Below are 22,156 nucleotides of genomic sequence, written 5' to 3'. Positions count from 1 at the left end.
GGTTAAAGTGACTTGCCCAGGATCCCACAGCTAGTAAGCATCTGAGGCCAGATTTGGACTTAGGAAGATGAGCTTTCCTGGCTCCAGGCCCAGCCCTTTATGCACTGTGGTGTCACCTAGCTCCCCTTCTTGTAGAAAGGAGAAATTTTATTTTTATGAATTTATAAATATAAAATTATAATTTAAAATGAATATAAAATTATAATTTATAAATATAACACATACATTGAAAGAAAATTTATAGAAATTGAGGCAGACAGTGGTTAAGTGACTTGCCCAAGGTCATCTAGCTGTTAAGCATCTGAAACTGGATTTGAACTCAGGTGTTCCTGACTCCAGGCGTCTGTTTTATTCACTGTACCAATGAGCTGGTATGTTCCTTGAGGGTAGGAATTGTTTCTTTTCCTTTGTATGCTGGGTCCCCTAGCTGCTAGCTTCTGTCTACTCTGTATCTTGTACGTACCTATTTATGTGCTCCCGGATGGCAGGAAACTATTTTTGCATTTTGCCTCAGTGCAGCCCTTGGCTCATGGAAAACACTTAATAAGTGCTTGCTGATTGATTGACAGTAGAGAGTTCATGATACACATTTATTGACTTGATCATGTATGAAAAGCACTCTGTAAATCTTAAGGCTCTGTAGAAATGCCAGCTATTATGATTTTTCTGAGGAGATGACATTCTTAACCAATACCCAGACAAAGGTCTTTCTTTTTCCTTTTCCATCAGTCAAGCATCAGGGATTCCTTCAGCCTCTGTTTGCTATGTGCTGGGCACTTGGTGACAAATGCAAAAATGATACAGCCCTTGTTCAGCAGAGTTAGGGCCCTCCCTCTGTAAGGGCTTGAGGTAAGGTCACTGGAGGCTCCTACTTGGAGACGTTACATTTTGTGATTGTTTGGGACCCTGTTTAGCCTAAACAGCTTCTCACCTGCTGAGAATAGATTTCCACTATTTGTGTGTTTCCAAATCAGCACAGATGTATTTGGAATTGTTCCATAACCAAGGGAGGGTTTCCCTTCAGGATTTCCCCCCTCCTCATCCATGATGGCCTCATCACAAGAGATTCCTACAGTTGCGTAACTGAGCACTCCAGGGATATTAGCTTGCAGGAAAACTATGTCTCATGATTGACTGGAGCCCTGTATCCAAGATATCGCGACCTAAAGGGTCATCATAGACAGGAGTCTGAAGGATTCTGTTGGAGTTTTTCGGAGTTTCCATACTAAAAAGAAAGCTGACGCTGTTTAGAATATAACTGATGAGAAAAGCCTTGGATAAGAAGAAATGCTGCCATCCTTCCTTTCCTGAGGGGCTTAAGTAGCATCTGTAAGTACCAGCTGATTCCTGAAAGCCCATGTAATGCCAAGTGCTAGTGATTTAGTTCTGACAACTTAGGCTTTCTTTACCATAACTGGATCCAGGAGAACATTATTGTAATGTAAGTTCTAGAGAAATTTCACTTTAATACTATAGCAAACTGGAACTCTCTAGAGGCTAGATAGGAAAAAAATGTGTCTGAACTTTGGGATTTGAAAGTTTTGACTAGAGCGTATCAGCCTCACAGGACAAAGGGGTCAGCTTAGTTCCAGTTCTTTTCTTGTATTAATATTAATCTTGAATGTACTTCATGTAATTCTTGTAAGAAGACTTTTATCTTGTTCTGACTTTTAAAAGTCAAAATAGAAATAAATTTAATAATTTATTAAATTTTTAAAAAAGAAAGGCAAACTATCTAAAACCATATAGAAATATTCCATTACTGATAACACGAAGAGAAATCTAAGTTAAAAAAGTTTTGTGTATTCTCCTCATACCCATCACATTGGCAAAGATTATAAAAGGTGGAAAAATAGTCAAAGTTGGAAGGGCTGTGGGAAAATAAGCATGCCAACATACTGTTGTGTGAGTTTGTCCAATCATTCTGGAAAACAATATGGGATTATATGGGGCAAAAGACACGATTATTCATCTCACTCCTGACCAGGAAGAAGGCACAAGAAAGAAAAGCCTGAGAGATTCTCCAATATTCGTGGCAGCGCTGTTGGTGGTGGCAAAGAGACCGCCAACCAAACAGTCTGAGGTTACTGGGAAAAGGCTAAATGAATTGTGGGATGTGTCAGGGCAAAACATTTTTAAGTCTGAAGAAATGATAAATATGAAGAAGCATTCAAAGATTTGTTTGAACTAATGCTGAATGAAAAAAACAGAACCAGTAAACAACTCTGCACAGTGACCATAACAATGTCAGCAAACACTTGGGGAAAACGGCAGCTGAACTCAGATTGAATTTTGTTTCCAGGAAACAGATGATAAGGCCCAAGCCAGATGTGGAATGTTGCATATGTGGGGGCTTCGGCACTCTTTTTTGGCTGACCTGTTTTTCTTTGTTACAAGGGAAGGTTTTCTTGGGGTATGGTAGGAGGCCCCAGACAACAGTGAATAGCCACAGGGTAACCTTGTATTCTAGAACATATGAAGTTGGCTGTGGCTCGGCAGCATTGGCTAAGAGAATCAAAGGGTCTTCCCGCTGGACAAACCCAGGGTTGCAGAGGCCATTTATATAAGTTTCCACTCAAAAGGTAGGAATCCCTTTTACCGTGGCTCTGACAAATCTACCCTTCAGGTCATCCTCTGCAGTCAGTCACACACAAAAAGGTTTCAATTCAATTCAATTCAGTTCAATTCAGATCATCCAGTTCAGTTCAGTTCAATCCAGTTCAATTCATTTCAATCCAATTTACTTCAGTCCAGTTCAGTTCAACATGCATTAAATGCCTACTATGTGCTGGGCCTTGGGAATAAAAAGTCAAAATTAACCCTTCTATGTCCCCAAGGAGTTTACATTCTTTTGGGGCCAAACAACATGTACAATGACAAGTAAATAGAAAATGTGTGCAGAGCAAACAACAAGGTAATTTTTATGGGGTTGTGGTACAAGGAAGGCAGAAGCTTGGATGATCTCTAAGCTCCTTTTGAGCTCTGATATAATACAGAGGCAGCTAAGTGGTGCAGTGGTTAGAGTCAGATAGTCCTAAGTTCTGATTCTGCCTCAGATACCTACTAGTTGTGTGACCCTGGCTGAGTTGCTTGACTTCTCTGGGCCTCATGGTCCACATCCATAAAATGGGGTTACAAATAGCACACCTACCTCCTAGCATTGTTGTAATGATCAAATAAAATAATATCTAAAGTTCTTGGGAAACCATAAAATGCTATATTAATACCATTTATTATTATTTTTACCTGGTACCGTGCTCTACGTGCAAGGTGAGCCTTGCTGCATTGGAGGGATGGCTGTTGAAGTCTTAGATAGAAGCCTCATTAGCCTTTTGTATAATTTGGGGCACTCTGGTCTATAGATGCAGAAATACTTGTTGGCTGACTGATACACTGACTGATTGACTGGCTGACTGGCCAGCTGGTTGACTGACTGATCTTGATGGCTGACTACTTGTGTGTAGAGAAGTATTGCTTCTATATGGGCTGCAGATCTTACAACATGAGGATTACTCAGTTCAGTGACTTTTGGCCACTCCATACTGCTTTCCATTCAACAGAATGGTAGTGGGTCAGGCTGCCTTCACCATTATAGCTGTCTGGTTATATGTCAGTGTTTACTGAAGGACCTTGATTCCTGAATCTTGGTCTCATCTTGCCTTCTCAGTGCTGCCATGCCAGTATCTCTGGGTTTTTCTTCAATTAGTGTTCAGGGATGTTCTGGGGTGTTCTGGGCAGATACATCCTAGAGATCCAGAGGCACAGATCAGAAAGTTCAAGCTAGAAGGTGATCTCAGATCTATCTAGTCTCCTACATCGAGTCATTACCAGGTAAAAGTAGTGACTCCATCCTGCCCCTTCTGTGCTTCAGAAGAAAGAGGACTCTATTTAGAATCAGAGAAGATAGGCTCAAATCCTGCCGCTGCCACTTACTACCTGTATGAATTTGGGTAAGTACTTGAATTTCTCTGGGCCTCAGTTTCCTCTACTGTAAAATGAGGAAGTTCGACTAGGTGGCCTCAGAGGTACCTTCCAGCTCTGATCCTATTGTTTTTCTCAATTTTAAGCATCTTCTTGCTGCATTAAAACCTGTCTTTGAAAAAATTTTAATTAATTAATTTATACCGAGGAGTGAAAGAGTGAGAAATCTTCATACACTAGCCCTTCTCAGAGCAATCATATCTTAACAGAGAAAGAAAGCTTTGAACCCAAGAAACACATGGCAATTCAGGCTTCAGCAGGTGCGTGAGGAGCCCTTGGCAGGGGTGGCATCAGTTTCCTTAACATTTTGGCAATCACATCGAGTAAGCGCCTGCCTCTCTGAAGGCCAGCTCTGCTCCTGGGCACCTAGAGCTTCTCCAAACATTTTCATTCCATCTCTCTGTACCAATAGCATTGATTCCTGTGCTCCCGGCTTTGCTCCTTACAGAAGACACTGTCTCCAGACTATCGGTATTTTCTCCGGCTGTTTCCCGTGAATGGAATCCTCTACTGTCCTACCTCTGCCTCCTGACTTCCCCAGCTTCCTTCAAGTCCCAGTGAAAATCCCATCTTCTACAAGAATTCTTTCCTCATCTTCTTAAAATGGATGTCTTCCCTTGGTGGATTATCTCCTATCTCATCTTGTTTGTATTTGCTGTTTCCATCTTGTCTCCCATTAGACTGTGAGCTCCTTCAGAACAGGGACTGTCTTTTGCCTTTCTTTGCACTCGCAACATAGTAGTTGGAGCATAGTAGGAGCTTAATGAATGCTTGGCACATAGTAGGAACTTAATATATGCTTACTGACTGATAGTTCCCAGCAACCAGGGGACGTCCTGCCCCAGGGAGGTTACCATATCTTCACTCATTGCAGTCCTTCCCTGGGAGGATTGATTTCTCCTAAATCAGTGATCTAGGAGCACAGCCTTCTGTTTGCTTTTTGTCTGTGATTCAGAGGAAGTAGGGAAGTCATTTGGTTCTTTTACCCTAAAGGAGGTGACTTTCTTTCATTCTGTTTATGTGACAGAGGGCCCCTCCAATCCAGGATTCTGTGTTGCCACCACACATACAGTCCTGACAATCCCTTTTCTTCAGACCTTAGACTGGACAGTGGCCCCAGAGTTATAGGTTCTGTTTCTTGGAGGACTGGGAAATCTGGCCTAGAATCAGGGTGGGAGAAGATCTGAGGCAGGGAAAGGCAGGAAGAGGAGATGGTTCTGAATGGGAAGGTAAATGGCACAAATTTCACTGAGAAATAGAAAGTGAGATTCTGACTCAGTCACTCCCTGCAGAAAGAACCTTCACAGGCTCTCTATTGCTTCTGAGCTTGTATTTGACACAGAAAACTTTTGAAAATTGCCTGCCTTTCTAGGCTTCCTGCACACAATCTCCCCAAGGAGACTGGCCTAGCCAAAGTGCCTCTCTTGTTCCTGGGTGTTTAGAATTGCCGCCTTTCTTCTAAGTGCCGCCTCCTCCAGGACTTCCCAGACCTTTCTGTTGCTTGTGGGCTTGCTCATACTCTGAAACCGCTTTGTACTCATTTTTAATATATTTGGTATTTCCTTCTCTGTGTTCTCCTAGTAGATGTTAAGCCCTTCAAGGTTAAGGAAATAGCTTAATTCTTTTCTTTGAATCCCTAGTGCCTAGAACAGTGCTTGGTACATGGGAGGCATTTAGTACATTCTTTTTGAATGGGTGGACTTGTCTAAATTTGGAGCAATAGTGGCAGATGTTGTTCAGATGTTCTCTGAACCTCTTGGACTTTCAAAGCTATTCCAGATTTCTTCCATTAACTGGCTCTCTAAAAGTGGTGGACTTTTGGGGAGGGGGGCAGCTAGGTGGCAAAGTGGATAGAGCACCAGGTCGGGAGTCAGAAAGACTCATTTCCTTGAGGCTAAATCAGACACTAGCTACGTGACCCTGGGTAAGTCATTTAACCCTGTTTGCCTCTGTTTCCTCATCTGTTAAATGAGCTAGAGGAAGAAATGGCAAACCACTCCAGTATCTTTGCCAAAAAAACCTCAGATGGGGTCACAAAGAGTCAGACACAACTGAACAACATTTTTTTTAAAAAAAGAATATGAACATCTATTTTTACAAAACGGAAAATGAGTCTTTAAGGTACCTGCGCCAAGAAGGACACCCAGGGTCTGTTTGGGAGGAAACGGATTGAGCAGAGCTGCCTGTGGCCTGTTTCTGGGAGGCCTCTTTCCTCATGCTGTAATGCAAACCACCTGGGCTGCCTTGGTTCATCTGCCCAGGGCAGCCTTTAGGGCTCAGAAATTCAGCCTCTACAAAGTTTCCATAATGGTAGCCACTCCTTCCGTTCCAGCTTCCCCTTTTTTTCTGTACTTTTTTCCCCTTCTTTTTTTCTGTACTAACTTTCCTCAGCTGTTGGATCCAGATGTTTCCAGAGCAGTGAAAATGGTGAATTAACTTAGGTAAGAATGAATGGAGGTAGAGAGAAAAGGGAGTCTACAATGAGGCCAGGGTTAACAATGGCCACTCTTATGTCATGCTTTATACATCTTATCTCATTTGATGCTCACAAGGACCCTGGGTGGGGAGAGGTGCTATTATTGCCCCCAGTTCACAGATGAGGAGACTGAGGCTAGTAAGGGTTTGAGGCAGGATTAGAAATCAGGTCTTCCTGCCCCTACCACATCAGTATCAATAGCCCAGATCACTGGCTTTAGAGAAAGAAGGCCTCTGATACGTCCTCCGAACTAATATAATTTTGTTGTTGAATCGTTTCTGTCGTGTGACTCCATTTGGGGATTTTCTTGGTAAAGATACTGGAGGGGTTTGCCATTTTCTTCTCCAGCTTATTTTACACTTGAGGAAAGTGAGGCAAGCAGGATAAAGTGATTTGCACAGGGTGACACAGCTAGGAAGCATCTGAGGCTAGATTTGAAGTCAGGAAGAGGAGTCTTCCTGATTCCAGGTGCAGTGCTTTATCCGCTGTGCCCCCTAACTGCATCCTAACTGCTACACAGGAGGAAACTAAGGCTCAGAGGGTTAGATGATTGACCCACTGACTGTACAGCTAGCAAGTTCTAGAAGCAGAATTCAAACCCAGCTACATTGTGACTGCAGATGTACCATCTTTACCACCGCAGCATCCCTTCTCCTGGCTACAGCATGGTAGGGCCATGGTGATGACCATGGGTTTGGAATGTCAATCCATCAACAAACACTTATGAAGTGCCTACTATGTGTCAGCCGTGGTACAAAGCACAAGGAAAGGCCAAAGCCAGCCCCTGCTCTTGAGGAGTTCATAGTCTAACAGAGGAGACAACACACAATAAACCAGTGATATCCAGGATCAGTTGGAGATAACCAATGGAGGGAAGGCCCCAGAATTAAGGGGGATTAGGAAAGGCTCCCTACAGCAATAGCCTCCCCCAGATCTCACAGAGGATCATGGCTTCAGAGCTGCACTCAAGCAGCAACCAACCAATCACTCAACAAGCATTTATGAAGTGCCTACTATGTGCCAAGCACTTGTGGTGCTAAGCAGTGGGGATAAAGACGAAAAGTCCCAGCCTTGAAGAAGGGCAGGGGCAGCTGAGATCAGCTGCTTGAATCTTCTGGCTGCCAAATCCTATTTACAGGATAAGGATGAAGAGAAGGAAGGAGGTAATTAGGATGAGAGATTTAGGACTTAAAAGTCGTTCCAGCCCCTTCACTTTATAGATGAAGAAATGAAGCCTGAAGCGTTGAGTGATGGCCCAAGGTCACACGGGGAGTAAACGTCCCAAGGGGGATTTGAACTCAGAGCCTTTGACTTCAAAGTCACCATTCTTTCTACTCTACCTGTTGATATTGCGTAGATGGCTAATCAGTTCAGTTCCAAGAACATTCTTTACAAATCTCCCTGGAGGAGAAGCAGCATCTTGGCATCGTGCAAACAGTAGCAACCACAGCTCTCGTTTGTGCTGTGCTTTAAGGTCTGTGAAATTGTTTCAACTCATTGGATCTTCTCAGCAACCCTGAGAGGGAGGTGCTATTACTATTTCCATATTGCAGATGAGGAGACTGAGGCCCTCTGTATCCGGGCTCATCTCCAGTCTTCCTGATCTATGTCTTGCCACTAGACTCGGATGACTCTAGAGGAGATAATGAGGCCAGTGACTTTGCATAGCCCTGCCTCACCTAAATCCAGTTCACTTTCAAGTCAAGGTATCACCCTTCAGATGTCATCGGTCCTCTCTGAGAACCAGGGATGAATAGCAATCTGTATTGCTAAGGGGAGCTCTCATGCGTTTGAAATCAGAGATCCTTAATGTAGGTATGTGAAAGGAAATGTGATAGGTACTTTTTGTTGCTTTTGAGTCTTTTCAATTGTGTTTGACTCTCTGTGACCCCTTTTGGGGTTTTCTTGGCAAAGACACTGGAGTGGTCTGCCATTTCCTTCTCCAGTTCATTTTACAATTGAAGAAACTGAGGTAAACAGAGTTAAGTGACTTGCCCAAGGTCACACAGCTTTGCACTTAGGTCTTCCTGCCTCTACTCCGTCCACTGTCCCATCTAGCTGCCTGGCACATACACGGGGTGCTATATAAATGCTTATTCCCTGCCCTTTCGCTACCGAGTTCCAGATACTGCACTGAGTCCTGGGGATATGAAGAAAGACAAAAGACAGTCCTAGCTCTCAAATCTAATGGAAGACAACGTGCAAATGACTACATACAGCTCTGAATCATGTGACAACAAATTACACATATAGTGCTTTGTAGCTTAATGTATTTATTTGCCTCAGTTTCCTCAGCTGAAAAATAAGGGAGTTGGACATACATAGAGTCAGCATGATGTACTGGAGGGAACACTGGCTCCCAGATCAACAGCCTTGTGTTCAAATCCTGTCTGTGGTGTGTCTGTCTGTGTTCGTCCTTCGTTTTCGAAGAAGACCTTGACATCAGAGAGATGATGACATGCCTTGTACTTGTTTCCTTCATGAGCTTGGGCGGGTTGCTTCCTGTCCCTGGGCTTCCATTCCTTCATCCATAAAATGAGAGGAAAGGCAGGACTGGATGGCTTCTGGTGTCCTTTCCAGCTCTGAGTCTATGATTTTATGATTAGTATTCCTATTTACAAATGGAAAAACTGGAGGAGATTGTTCAAGGGACTTGTTCAAAGTTTTGTTGGTGCATGCCTATGAAGCACTGTTGCTTCACAGTATGGGGAGTCAGTATTCAGGGATGTGCTGGTGAAATATTTAATAACCAGCTCTCAAAAATGTATGCAGATCACACTTTTCAAGTTTAATCTGCATTATTCCCATTCTCTCCATCGCTTTCTTAAGTCTAGTCAAGCAACAAAACAATTTTTAAAAAAGTCCTCCCCTGAGGTTTGCTGATTTCAAGGTGTAAACGCTCACACTGAAAATTTAACAATCAGATTGTGGGAGCTGGTCCCGGCTGGCTCCAACACCTCCTGCCAGGATCCCAGTAGGAGTAGTTTATTTCTGGAGTTGGGGGATTAAGGTGCTATGACAAAACAAGGCCCTTGATCAGTTGGCAAAGATGGTTTGATCTGGAGTTCCCTGGGCACCTCCTGTTCCTGGCTTCTTTCCTGGTCACAGATTGTGAGGTGGAGGCCCACATGGCCCACTGGCTAGTGCTGGGAGGATGGATCCAGAGACTGGGGAGAGGCAGTATGGTGGAGCAGAGAGGACAAGGCTTCTGTGCTCAGGAGATCTGAATCTGAATGCAGACTGTTCCTCAGAAGACTTGTGATCTGGAGCAGGTCACTCAGTTTCTCTGTGCCCATGTTTCCTCAGCTGTAAAATGGGCATAATGATTAACTTTACCAGGGAAAGCGTATTGTGAACCCTTAAGCCCCATAAAAATGTGTGTTGTTATTTCTTCTGGCATGTAGGCTAGTGAGAAGATGGCAAGTATCAGCACCAGAGATCTGACCAGCAGAGCTACAAGTGGTGAAATGTCATGAAATGTTCCTGCTCAGGACAAACATCAGGACGGATCAGTCAGGGGTGGATGACTCCATTTCTTCAGACCTTGAGACATTGATACTCTTAGGGGAAGCTGGGCAGCACTGTGTCAGGGCAGAGCCTGTCTAGGGTGCAAGGGCCAGAGGGGAGATGAACCACAGAGTAGGTTTCTATTTTATTCAATTATTCTTGCCAGCTAAAGAATAAATTGAGTTGTTTTTATTGGCTGTGGAGTACAGGTATTGTTGGTACAACTCCCCTCAAATTGCAGTGCCCAGAACAAACTTCTACTTGCCCCACCTTGGTTATTTTTTCTGCTGGTTGAGCAGATGGAGAGGAAGCTCAACTATGAGGATATTTTTGAAGAGGCACCGGGATGTGGCTATGGGTTTGGAGTGAGAAAGGGATGACATGCCTCCATAGCCCCCTGTAATGTTCTGCTTATACTACTCCCATGGCACCACCTTCTACTGTCCTCTCTTCTATCCATCCTTCAATCAGTCAACAATTTTTTTAACCCCACATAAAACCATTCTTTCTCAACTTGGTTCTCACCCTCACTTTCCCCTATCTCTCTGGAGACAGGGCATGCAAATTCAGAGTTATAGTGACTGATTTTGATGCCTTGGGAAGATTCACAAAACCTACCCTGAGTGGCATAAAATATATCCCTAAATTAACTTTTAAAGCTCAATTCTGCCATGGGAGAGGCCCCAGGACAGAAGGCCCCATGGATGGAAAGCTGAAGGAACTAACACAATGATACTGACGTTGTCTTGAGAGGATGATGTTGGTGAGGAAGCAGTCCAGGGTTGGACCAGAAAGATGCGCATCTGGGGTGTGGCCACCAGAGAGAGAAGGTATGTCATGTGGTGGCTTCTGATTTTAGTTATTCTTACTAACTAAATTCGAAGAGTTTTTGCTTGTGGAAGGAGTTCTAAATTTCAGCACCCTTAGACAAAGTCCTGATAGTCCTACCCTGGTTATAGCTCTGCTGAAATTCTTTCCCTTTCTAGGGGAAGAGGAATTAATTCATCTACTGCCTCCCCAGACCACGTGTAGCGAGGATATCAGTCTTTTCTTTCATTTCACCACTGAATATCCTATTTGTCGATGTTCCATCTCCAGCAAGGATTCTTGTTTATTCTATTTTGGGCCTTACTAGAATGATGAAACACAAGGGAAATCATTAGAAACCACAGCAGAACTTGAGGGGGTGGAAAGGGAGGCAGAAAGAAGATGAATTGAAAGGCTGGGGGAGGGGAAGGACAAAAAAGGGAAGTAAGAAACCTTCAGCAGGGGAAAGAGTGATAGAGGCCAAGAGGTGCTTCTAATAATTGGACTCAATGAAGGAGCAGTTGGCTGGAAAGTCAGAGTGATGTTGAGTTTTTAAAATGCATCAATAAAATCTTTATACTTATTAAGTGCCCCCCCTTCCTCCCAAAAGCGCCAAATAAAAATTGGAGAAAGTTGGAGGAAGAATCCAATATCTCCCAACCTGAAGTGTTTTCAGTTGAGTATGTGACTGCTGGAGGGGTGGGGGTGGGGGGAGGTTAAACTCCCAGTTCTATCGTCCCGGGAAGGGCTCAGCTGCTCTGTCTTGGCTTGGCTTTATAAAAGCAGGCCTGAGCACCAAGCCAAAACTGCCTCCAAGATTTTTTTTCCTGGAAAGAAGACTAAATAGGAATTCCATTGCGGAGGACCATTCTTTCCTCTCTCTCTTTCACTCTCTCTTTTTCTCTCCCCTCTCCCTCTTCTCTTTCCTCTATTACTTTTTCTTTCTCCTCTCTTTACTTCTTTCTCCTCTCTCTACTCTTTCTCTTTTTTCTCTTCTCTCCTCTCTTTTTTCTTTCCTTCCTTCTTTCTTTCTTTCTTTCTTTCTTTTTCTTTCTTTCCTTCCTTCCTTTGCTCTTTCCTTCCATCTTTCTTTCTTTCTTTCTTTCTCCTCTCCCTTCTCTCTTTCCTCTATTTCTCCCCTCTCTCCTCTCCTCTTCTCTCTCTGTCTCTGTCTTTGTCTCCTCTTTTTCCCCTTTTTCTCTCCTCTTTCTCTTCTCTCTTTCCTCTATTTTTTTCCCCTCCTTTTCTACTCTCTTTCTCTTTTTCTCTTCTCTCTCCTCTTCTTTCTTTCTCTCCTCTCTTTTTCCTTCTTTCTTTCCTTCTTTCTTTCTCTTTCTTTCTTTCTCTTCCTTCCTTCCTTCCTTCTTTCTCTCCTTTCTTTCTCCTCTCTTTTTTCTCTTCTCTTCCTTCTTTCTTTCCCCTATTTCTCCTCTCTCTCCTCTCCTCTTCTCTCTCTCTCCTTCTCCCTCTCTCTTCTCTCTTTCCTTTCCCTGCCCCCTTCTTGTTCTCACCCTCCCATGGCAGGCACATGATTTTCATTCTCCCTCCCCAGGGGACAAGAGGCCAGATCAGTGCATTCTGTTCCTTGGTTGATGCAAAGAGAGGACAGGAATCAGAAAGGAAGGGAGCTCAAACATTCTTCATTTTGGCAACGTCTTCTTCTTTGTATTATGGCAGCAAAGGTTATGGCTGCTGGGGCACCATGAATGGGGAAGCCTTGGAGTGAAAGACATTTGCAAAGAGCCCCAAGGGCTGGGTCAGTGGAATTTAGTACAGACCTATGTATTCGTACTGAGGTGGGAGGGGGGTGAAGGGGGAAGGGAGAGAGGAGAAGTCCATAGTTCTGTCAGATCCTGAGATATTTTGCTTGTTTCTCATTTAAACAAGTATTTAGAATGTGCCTGTTAGGAAACAGACACTGTCCTAGGCTCAGAGACACAAGGACAAAGATTTAGTACTCCCTGCCCTCAAGGAGCTTATGTTTTACTGTGAATGGGGATGATACAGCATATACAGAAGCAAACAGTTAAAAAGTCATTTCAAGAGGAAGCAAAAACTAATAATGAGGAGGGGGAACCAAGGAGGATCTTGTGTAAAGCATGGCATTGAGTTGTCCTTTGAGGAGGCTAGGAATTCCAAGAGTCTGAGATAGAATTTGAACTCAGGTCTTTCTGACTCCAAATCCATTGTGCCATGTTGTTTTTCCAGCCTGCTTTTCCTAGAGGACTCTACCCTGCACTACCCTTGATTTGGAGGTTGGGGCTTTAGATATAATGTTTCTGGAAATTTTGAAACTAAGAAAAAAAATCTTTGGGGCTTTTAAAACAGAAATTTGGGGAAAACAATGCCTACAATATACTTTGAGCTCTGGATATAGGGACAAAAAAAAAAAACCCCAAGTCAGAACAAAATGATTTCTGCCCTTAAAAGGCTTACATTCTACTGAGGGAAGCAACATATATACATATAACAATGCAAAATAAGTCTGTGATAATATAAAGGGGAATATAATATAATAATAATATAAGGGGGGAAGGATTGGTCCTGCGATATCATTGGCACAGAGAAGCTTCCTCTCCCAATGTCAGATGGCACCTTCTCTGTGATTTCTGGTCTTGGTGAGATGCCCACAGCACAGAGAAGTCATGGGATTTGCCCAGGGTCCTATAGCCAGTGTGTGTCAAAGCAGGGTTTGAATACAGGTGTTCTTGGCTTCCATGTAAAATGAATGCAAGGGAGGGCAGCTGAATGGTGTAGTGGGTAGAGTATGGGCCTTGGAGTCAAGAGCACCTGACTTCAAATATGACCTCAGACATTTACTAGCTGTGTGACCCTGGGCAAGTCATTTAACCTCATTGCCTCCAAACAAAAACAAATACAAGGTAATAGAGTGGGGTGGGGAGGGAGAGGCATTAGCAGCTGGGGGATCAAGATGGGTCTCAATTTGAAGGTAATAACTGAGCTGAATTTGGAAGTGAAAGAAGAAAGGTGGGAAGGATCCAGTTTGTGAAAAGCTTTAAATGTCAAACAAGTGAGTTCATATTTGATCCTAGAGATAATAGGGAGTATTTGAATCTACTGAGTAGGGGAGGTAAAAGACATGATCAGACCTACATTTTAGGAAGATTCCAGCTAGATGGATTGGAGTGGGGAGAGACTTGAGGCATGGAGACCAACTGGATGTATGGTTGTTAATGATGTATGAAGGTAATGATGTATGAAGAGATGAAGGTCTGCACTGTATCCAGGATGTTTGGAGAGGGAAATGACAACATTTGGTAACTGATTAGATAAGCAGGGTGGATGAGTGAGAGATTAAAGGTGATACCAAGATTTTGGAAAATAACAATTTTTTTGGAGGCAGTTGGAATTAAGTGGCTTGCCCAAAGTCACACAGCTAGTAAGTGTCTGAGACTAGATTTGAACTCAAGTTCTCCTGACTCCAGGATCCTGCTCTATCCACTGTGGCACCTGGTTGCCTCAGGGGTACCAAGATTTTGAACCTGGGTAACTGGGAGGAGAATGATACATATAGAGAAATTCAAAAAGAGGGATAGGGTTTTTTTCTTGGGGGGGAAAGACAATGAGTTTTATTTTAGATGTGTTTAGTTTATGATGTCTACAGGATATCCAGTTAAAAATGTGTAATACATAGTTGGTGAGGTAGGAATGGAGTGCAGAGGAGAGATGAGGGAGGGCTAAATAGATGTGGGAATCATGTGAGACCAGGATTGCGCTCCAGAGAACTGATTGATCAGAGGGCTTGTGTTTGAGCTGGGGAGAACTTGTAAGGAAGCAAGGAGAGATGGCTCCGGGACTCTTTGTTGGGACACAGTCAATGCTCTTTTTTTGGGATTTCCTGTTGGGGTGTATGTGCATGTGTGACATTTCTTTTCCTTCTTTCTCCCCAGGAGAAGCTATGGTAGCTAAGAGCACGTGCATGTTTAAAAATGCGCTTGTCTGGATAAGCAAGAGATCGGACCTGCAATTTCTTGCCTTTTCTGTTTGGTGTTCACCCCCCCTCCTCCCCCCGCACCTGCCAGCACAGGTGACCAACTCTGGTTCTGAGATGGATGTATCTAGCCTTGGGGAGATATCGTGACCTTGGGAGTATGCCTTCCTTCAAGCAACTGATAAAAATATTGAACACCCTAGGGTCCACTAGAGATCTCCCTACAGACTGATATTAATCTAACTCAGGCCAACTATTTGACCCTTTCTGAATTTGTCTAACTAGCCCATATCTCTCCATCTTGTCTACAAAGTCAGCATGAACGGCTTTGTCAAGTGCCTTGATGGAATCCAGTCATTCTACATCTATGGCATTCCCTTGATCTGATAATCTTATTAAAAAAGGACATAAAAATTTTTAAAATTATTTTAAGAAAAGAAAATGAAGTTAATTTGGTGTGACATCTTCTTTGGGGGAGACCTCACTGGCTCCCACTGGTCACTACTTCTCTTTCTAAATGCTCATCATCTATCTGATTAGCAGGGCCTAGAATTTTGAATTTTGAGATGAAAGCCCACTGGTCTATAGTTTGGAGACTATTTTCTTTTCCTTTTCCTTTTTTTTTTTTTTTGGTGAAAACTGGGACATTTCCCTGCTTCTCCAGTCTGATGTTGCTTCTCCTGTTCTCTGTAATGATCCCAAGAGTACTGATGGCAGCCCAGCGTTTACCTCCTCCAGTTCTTCCTGAATTGGAGGCTATGGTTTATCTGAATTTGGTAACTTGAACCTTTAAGGGCAGTTAGATGCTCTTACTATGTCCTGCCTGATAATTATTTTCATTTTAACTTTCTCAATCCAAAGATTATTTTTCTTGCAAATGACTTTTCAAAGGCCTCACAGCTAGTGAAACCCAGAGTAAGGACTGTCACCCGAGCTGCCTGATTCCTTCTAATTCGCATGCTGCTTCCTCTTTCATTTTAAACCTTCATCAGAGATGGGAAATAGCCTTTAAAACTAGCTTTGGTAACCTAGTGTATGTACTAGCTACCCATTTTCATCTAACAATTAGCTATGTACTGAATTTTTAGGCTAAAATTTTTAGAGATGTAGGAATAAAGACCATAGAATCACTTGGACGGTCATTTCTGGAGCATCTGAAAGTTTGCCAAATGGTTTCCACCGGCCATCCCCCATTGCCAGAATCCTCTTCTTCCTCATCGCCACTTCCAGCTTCCCTGACTGTTTTCAGATCTCGGCTGGAATCTTGCCTTCTGCAAGATGCCTTTCATGTTCACTCTGTTGGTTATCTCTGATTTATCAGGGATACAGCATGTGTGTACACAGCTGTATTTGTCTGTATTCCCAAGGCTTAGCCCAGTGCCTGGTACCTAGCAGGTGCTTAATTAGTGTCTACTGACTTGACTTATAGATATTATCTTATTTTAACCTTGCAACAATCCTGGACAGTAAGTATAATGGGTATTTTAGCATCCCCACTTAACAGATGAGAAAATTGAGGTTCAGAGTTGAAATAACTTGTCCATGGACACCTAGTGTCGAAGCTGATATTTGAACCTGTCTTCATAATTCCATCTAAATCTAGTCTACTCTTCTTGCAGAGGGGGACCCTGGAGCTTGAGGAGGTTGGGAGAGCAGTATGAGGTCACAGTTAGTTCCTGTTCAAACAGGACTTAGTCCTCCATTGTCCTGACTCCCAGCCCAGGGCTGTTTCAGCTACTCTATACCACTCCTCCTCATCTAATACAGAAACTCCTTTCCTTCTTTGTAGAGGCGAGGTACTATGGGTGCAGAGTATAGCATGCATGGTCAGACTTGATTGATGTTAGTTTAACTAAACTGATTTTTTTCCTCTTTACAAGGGATGGCTCTCTAAGTCCAGGAGAAGGGTGGGATATGGAAATAAATCTGATATAATATCAAAAAAACCCTATTAAAAAACCACGCACATTGATCCAAACACACAGAGACCCTCTGCTTCACAGGAAACCACAACCCTAGGTTGTACAAGAAGGCCCTTGCTCTGGACCCACCACTCTCATCTGAAGACTCCTTCACCCACATGGGCATTGTGAACTGCCTATAGGACAAGCTCTATCCAACAGAGGGCAGTGGTACATTAGGAGGTCGCCTGGGACCGAGCGTAAGATGTTCCTGGACTCATTTTGTGAGGTGTTAACAAAGAGGACAGCTAGAGCTTTGGAGAGGGCCTGCCACACTGCTGCTTTGCAAATGCTAAATTGCCTCGGTATAGGACACATTCACCTCCAATAGGTCTTGTATCAACTATTTTTCATGCGTACCTTTAAAGACACTTGGGATTTGCTTGACATTTCCAATGACTCCCCCCCACCAACTTTTGGGTTTCGATTTGTCATTTCTTCAATGCCTGGCATATAGTAGGTACTTAAGAAATGCTTGTCTGACTGACTGATCAGCTAGGGGTACTATCTATGTAGGAACTCTCTCCTAAACATCTGACAGTCCCAGAGAGTCACCTGGGCTTCCTGACTCCAAGGCTGATTGTCTATCCATTATATCACCTTACCTTTTATGACCCGGTAGCAATGAGGTAAACAGAGTCAGCACAGGTAAACAATACAAAGCTGGCTAAATCCAGTGGCCACTGTTAGTTTCACACTGTTCATGCTGAAGGACACATCTCTCCTTTTGTTTAACAGTCCATAAACACATTTTCAGGGAATGTCTTGGTAGGGGATTTTGTTTGGGTGTTTTGGGGGAGGGGTTTGCAGAATTGAAAAGTAAAATTTGCTTAGGAAAGACAAGTGAAGCTGTCTTGGGGAGGAGAGTGAGGGGGAGAAAATTTCGAACTCAAAATCTTACGGAAGTGAATGTCGAAAACTAAAAATAAATTAATTAAGAAAAAGACAAGTGAATTGCAGTGGTGTAGGTGAAAAGGCTAGCTGAAGCTGAGAGACTTTGGGTAGTTTAAGCAACTCCGTCTCACTGGGACCTTGTTCATTTTGCCTCAGTGTTTTTATTGTGATAAATAGGAAATGAGACTGCTTTTAGAGAGTGGTTTCTAGTGTTAGTGGTTTACAGAGTTGATTGTTAAATTTTCAGTGTGACCATTTATATCTGAGGAAATCTACAAATTGCTAGAAACCCAGAGTCTGATCAATTGTTTTGTGGATTGTCTAGAGGCTAGACTTAGGGGCTGCTAGGTGGTGCCATGGAACATCGTGGGCTGGTCCTGGAGTCAGGAAGACTCCTCTTCATGAGTTCAAATCCAACCTCAGACACTTACTAACTGTGTGACTCTGGGCAAGTCACTTAACCCTGTCTACCTCAGTTTCTTCATTTGTTAAATGAACTGAAGAAGGAAATGGTAAATCACTCCAGTATCTTTGCCAAGAAAACCCCAGAAGGAGTCAAGAAGAGTCAGGGATGACTGAAAAACTATTGAATAACAAAGACTTAAGAAAGTAATGGGGAGAAAATGTTCACACTAGAAATTAATTGGATAAGTGTGTCATGAGGACATTTTGGGGGAGAGTTGATTGTTAAACATTTATTTCTCAGCAGGCTGCTGGCCATATACAAATGATTAATCAGAGATGATGCAGAGTAGATTAGGACATTGAGGAAGCAGTAGGCTAGCTGAGTTCTCTCTTCTCTCTCCACCATTTCTCTCTTGGTGATCTCAGAAGCTCCCGTGGGTTCAATGATCAGTTCTTTGCAGATGACTCCAGCTCTCCCTAACCAGCCATTTCCCTTGGGAATTCCAGTTATGTGTCACTTTCCAGAGATGGCTCCAACTCAACATGTCCAAACAGGGAAAAAACCCAACTCCAAAACAAAACAAAAACTGTCTCTCCCCCTGCACGATCCCCTCTGCTGACTTCCCTTTTTCTGTTGGGAGCATGACCATTCATTCATTCCTAGTCATTCAACCCTGGCATCATCCTTGGCTCCTTCCTCTCCCCCTCCCCACCCCAGCTGAGTTGGTTGCCAAGTCTTTGCCATTTTACCTTCTTAGTGGCTGTCAGTTGTATTCTCCCCATTCTGCCTCATGCAAGCCCACCTCTCTCTGCTGCCTCCAGCCTCTCCCTTCTCCAGCCTGCTAAACAGCTGATACTAAAGCCCAAGTCTGGCGGTGACGTTCTGCTCCAGCTGCTTCTGAGGCTGCCTCTCATCTCTAGGTCTGGGACATGATACAAAGGCCTCTGTTTTGTCACTTCAGTCTCTTTATAGTTGGGCCTCAATATATCTTTCTAGACTTAATTCACATTCTTCCTCATGCGCTCCCTAATCCAGCCAAACTGGAAGAGGATGGAAGGGAATGAGCATTTATAGAGCGCCTACTGTGTGTCAGGTACTGTGCTAAGTGTTTTACAAAACTGATGTCTTCTGATCTTCACAACCACCCTCTAAGGTAGGGGCTATTCTTCTCCCCATTTTACAGATGAGGAAACTGGGGTGGACAGAGGTTAAGTGACTTCCTCAGGGTCACACAGCTAGCAAGTGTCTGAGGCCACATTTGAACTCAGGTTTTCCAGGCTCCAGGCCAGCCCTCTGTGAACTGTCGCACCAGTTGCCTCAGGATTGGCTTACTTACTGCTCTCTAGGACACACACTATGTGTTCTCTATATAAGACCTTTCCCCTCTCCTACCTTGTCTGTCACCATAGGGCAACACCATCCTCCCTGTTCTATCAGGCTCCCAATTTGAGAGTCATCCTGGATTATTCCCCACCCCCAGCCCCCCATATCCATTCTGTTGCCAAAGACCATTGACATTACCTCTGTAACATCTCCCTAATACGCCCCCTTCTGTCCCTTGACACTGCCCCTACTCAGGTGCTGCCCCTCATCCCCTCAGGTCTGGACTGTTGCTACAGGATCTGTCTACCTCAAGTCTCTCCCTACTCCAATCCATCCTCCCTTGAGCTGTCAAAAGGATTTTCCTAAAGCTCAGGGCTGATCATGTCACCTCCTTCCTCAATAAACTCCAGTGGCTCCCTGACTCCCCCAGGATCCAATGCAACCTTCTCTGTTTGGCATTCAAAGTCCTTCACAACCTTGACCCCTCCTACCAGCCTTCTTACTCTTCCTACTGGCTTCTATCCAGTGACCCTGGCCTCCTGGCTGTCTCATGAACAAGGATGCTTCACATATGACCCTGGGCATTTTTTTTTACTGTCTCTCTTTCCCCCCTCCCCCAAAGCTCTTCTTCCTCAACTTTACCTGCTGACTTCCCTAGATTCCTTTCAGTTCCAACTAAAACCCCATCTTTTATAGGAAGCCTTTCCCAATCCCTCTTCATTCTAGTACCTTCCCTCTCTTAATTATTTCCTATGTGTCCTGTAGAGAGCTTGCTTTGCATATTGTTTGTGTATTGTCTCCCCATTAGGCTATAAGCTCCTTGAGGGCAGGGGTTGTCTTTTGCCTCTTTTTGTATGCCCAGTGCTTAGCATAGTGCCTGGTAAACAGTAGGCACTTACTAAGTGTTTATCCATTGATTGATATGGAGCATTCCATCTTCCACCTCCTGCAAGTGGATTTTGCTTTACTTTCCGGTGTTGACGTTGTACCTCTCTAGGACTTAGAGGAGGGACACAATGTAGAGTGAGGAGATGAAGACTTGGGGCTGTGTCTGATGGACAAAGGCATTGATGTAGGAAGGTCCTTGTGTTCTGAAACAATGAATAAAATGGCTTGGCTGGGATGTAGTGAATAAAAATATGGAGAAATGGATGGATAATGAATTTTAAACTTCTGTTCACAGTGGGATGACAGGTGTATGCTGGATCCAGGTCACCTGGGGGAGCCAATTCTGAACATTTAAATAAGCAAATGTTGCAAATCAGGCTTGACTTATTGTTCTGTTGACTGGAAAGACCTGAGAAAATGGTGGATAAAATATTAATAGTGTAGATTGAATTCAGAATGTGTTCTACGCACATCTCCCCTTCCCTAAGAGTTGGAAACCTTTACTAGCACAACATGGATGACGTTAAAAGATCTTGAGCTCTCTGCTGTGTGGGCAGCCAAGGTGAAAGCAGTGGCAAGAACACGGAAACAAGTACCAGGAGACCTTGGGGCCATTTCTCACTCCGTCATTGACTTGCTTTTTGGCTTTTAACAAGTCCTTTGACAAGAACTTTTTTTGTTTGTAAAATGAGTATTGAGCATTGTGGTGTAGAGGGCAGAGTTCCATACCTAGACATCCTCGCCTCGATGGGCTGTAAAATAGCTGTCCTGCCCAATCCACTTCCAATAGATCACTTCATCTCTCTGAGCCTCAGTTGATGCTTCTGTAACATGAGGGTAGGTTGGACTAATTGATCTCTATGGTTCTTTCCAGTTCTAAAATGGATAATTCTACAATAGACTCTATAGATAGTCTGTAATGTACTTTCCAGTTCTAAAATCTTCTGGACTTCAGGCAATAAAGTGCTGGAAGGGTGAGAGAGGGGAGAGACTGAAGGCATGAATGAGCAGACTCTACCAAACACCTGACGACGGGATGCTTTTCAGTTCAACTTACATTCAACATTTTTGTGGTTCAGTCATTTTTCAGTTGTGTGTGATTCTTTGTGACTGCGTTTTCTTGGCAAAGATACCCGAGTGGTTTGCCGTTTCCTTCTCCAGCTCATTTTACAGATGAGGAAACTGAGGTAGACAGAGGTTAAGTGACTTTCCTGCAGTCACACAATTAGTAAGTGTTTGAAGCTGGATTTTAACCATGAAGATGAGTCTTCCTGCTCTAGGCCCAGCACTGTGTGAGCTATGGTACTATCTTGTTGCCCTAGGCATTTAGTAAGTGCTTAATAAGTGTTTTTAAAAAAAGTTATCCATATATTTATTTGTGTGTCTGCACACTTTACTCAGGCTGGAGATTAATATAAAACCCCCTGCCCTAAAGAAGTTTACATTTTTCTATTTTACCAGGTTGATTGGAATGACCAAATTCCTGCTTGTTGGGGTACAGATGCTCTTCTCTCCCCTTCTCAACTTTTGTTTATCTGAAAAAAAGATCTGGGGATTTTATTGGACAGCAAGATGAGGTAACAGTGTGCTGCAATGACCAATAAATATAATAGAATTTTGGACTGTTAAGAGAGGTATCACTCCTAGGAATAAGGAAGTAGTAGCCTTGCTGTACTCTACCTTGATCAGACCACATATAAATGAGAGTGGTCAGTTGGGCACCACATTTTAGGAATCATGGTGATAAGTTGGAGAGTGTCCATGGGAAGGCAACCACAGACCACATGAGATTTGGTTGAAGGTCTTGTGGATATTTTGTTTAGAGACAAGAAAGCTCAGAGACAAGTGATAGCTCTTTGGGCTATCCCAAGGAAGATGAATTTAGCTTGCTTTGCTTGGTCTCAGGGGGAAGAACCAGGATTAATGGATGGAAACTGAAAACAGGTAAATTGAGACCTGAT

At 43.4% G+C, this 22,156-nt stretch overlaps 1 long non-coding RNA gene across 1 annotated transcript in view; it reads left to right on the top strand.

Annotated features, from left to right (window-relative positions):
* Positions 1 to 309: 309 nt before the first annotated feature.
* Positions 310 to 22,156, top strand: part of LOC140509714 (uncharacterized) — a 43,683-nt gene continuing 21,836 nt past the window's right edge. Inside the window, exon 1 of the long non-coding RNA XR_011968891.1 lies at positions 310 to 1,329. This is a non-coding gene — a long non-coding RNA (uncharacterized lncRNA). The remainder of the gene's footprint in view (positions 1,330 to 22,156) is intronic.

The sequence above is a fragment of the Notamacropus eugenii genome, chromosome 6 (genome assembly GCF_028372415.1).
Source record: "Notamacropus eugenii isolate mMacEug1 chromosome 6, mMacEug1.pri_v2, whole genome shotgun sequence".
Lineage (NCBI taxonomy): Eukaryota > Metazoa > Chordata > Mammalia > Diprotodontia > Macropodidae > Notamacropus > Notamacropus eugenii.
Note: the sequence above shows the minus strand (reverse complement) of the source record. Positions and strands in the feature narration are given on the sequence as shown.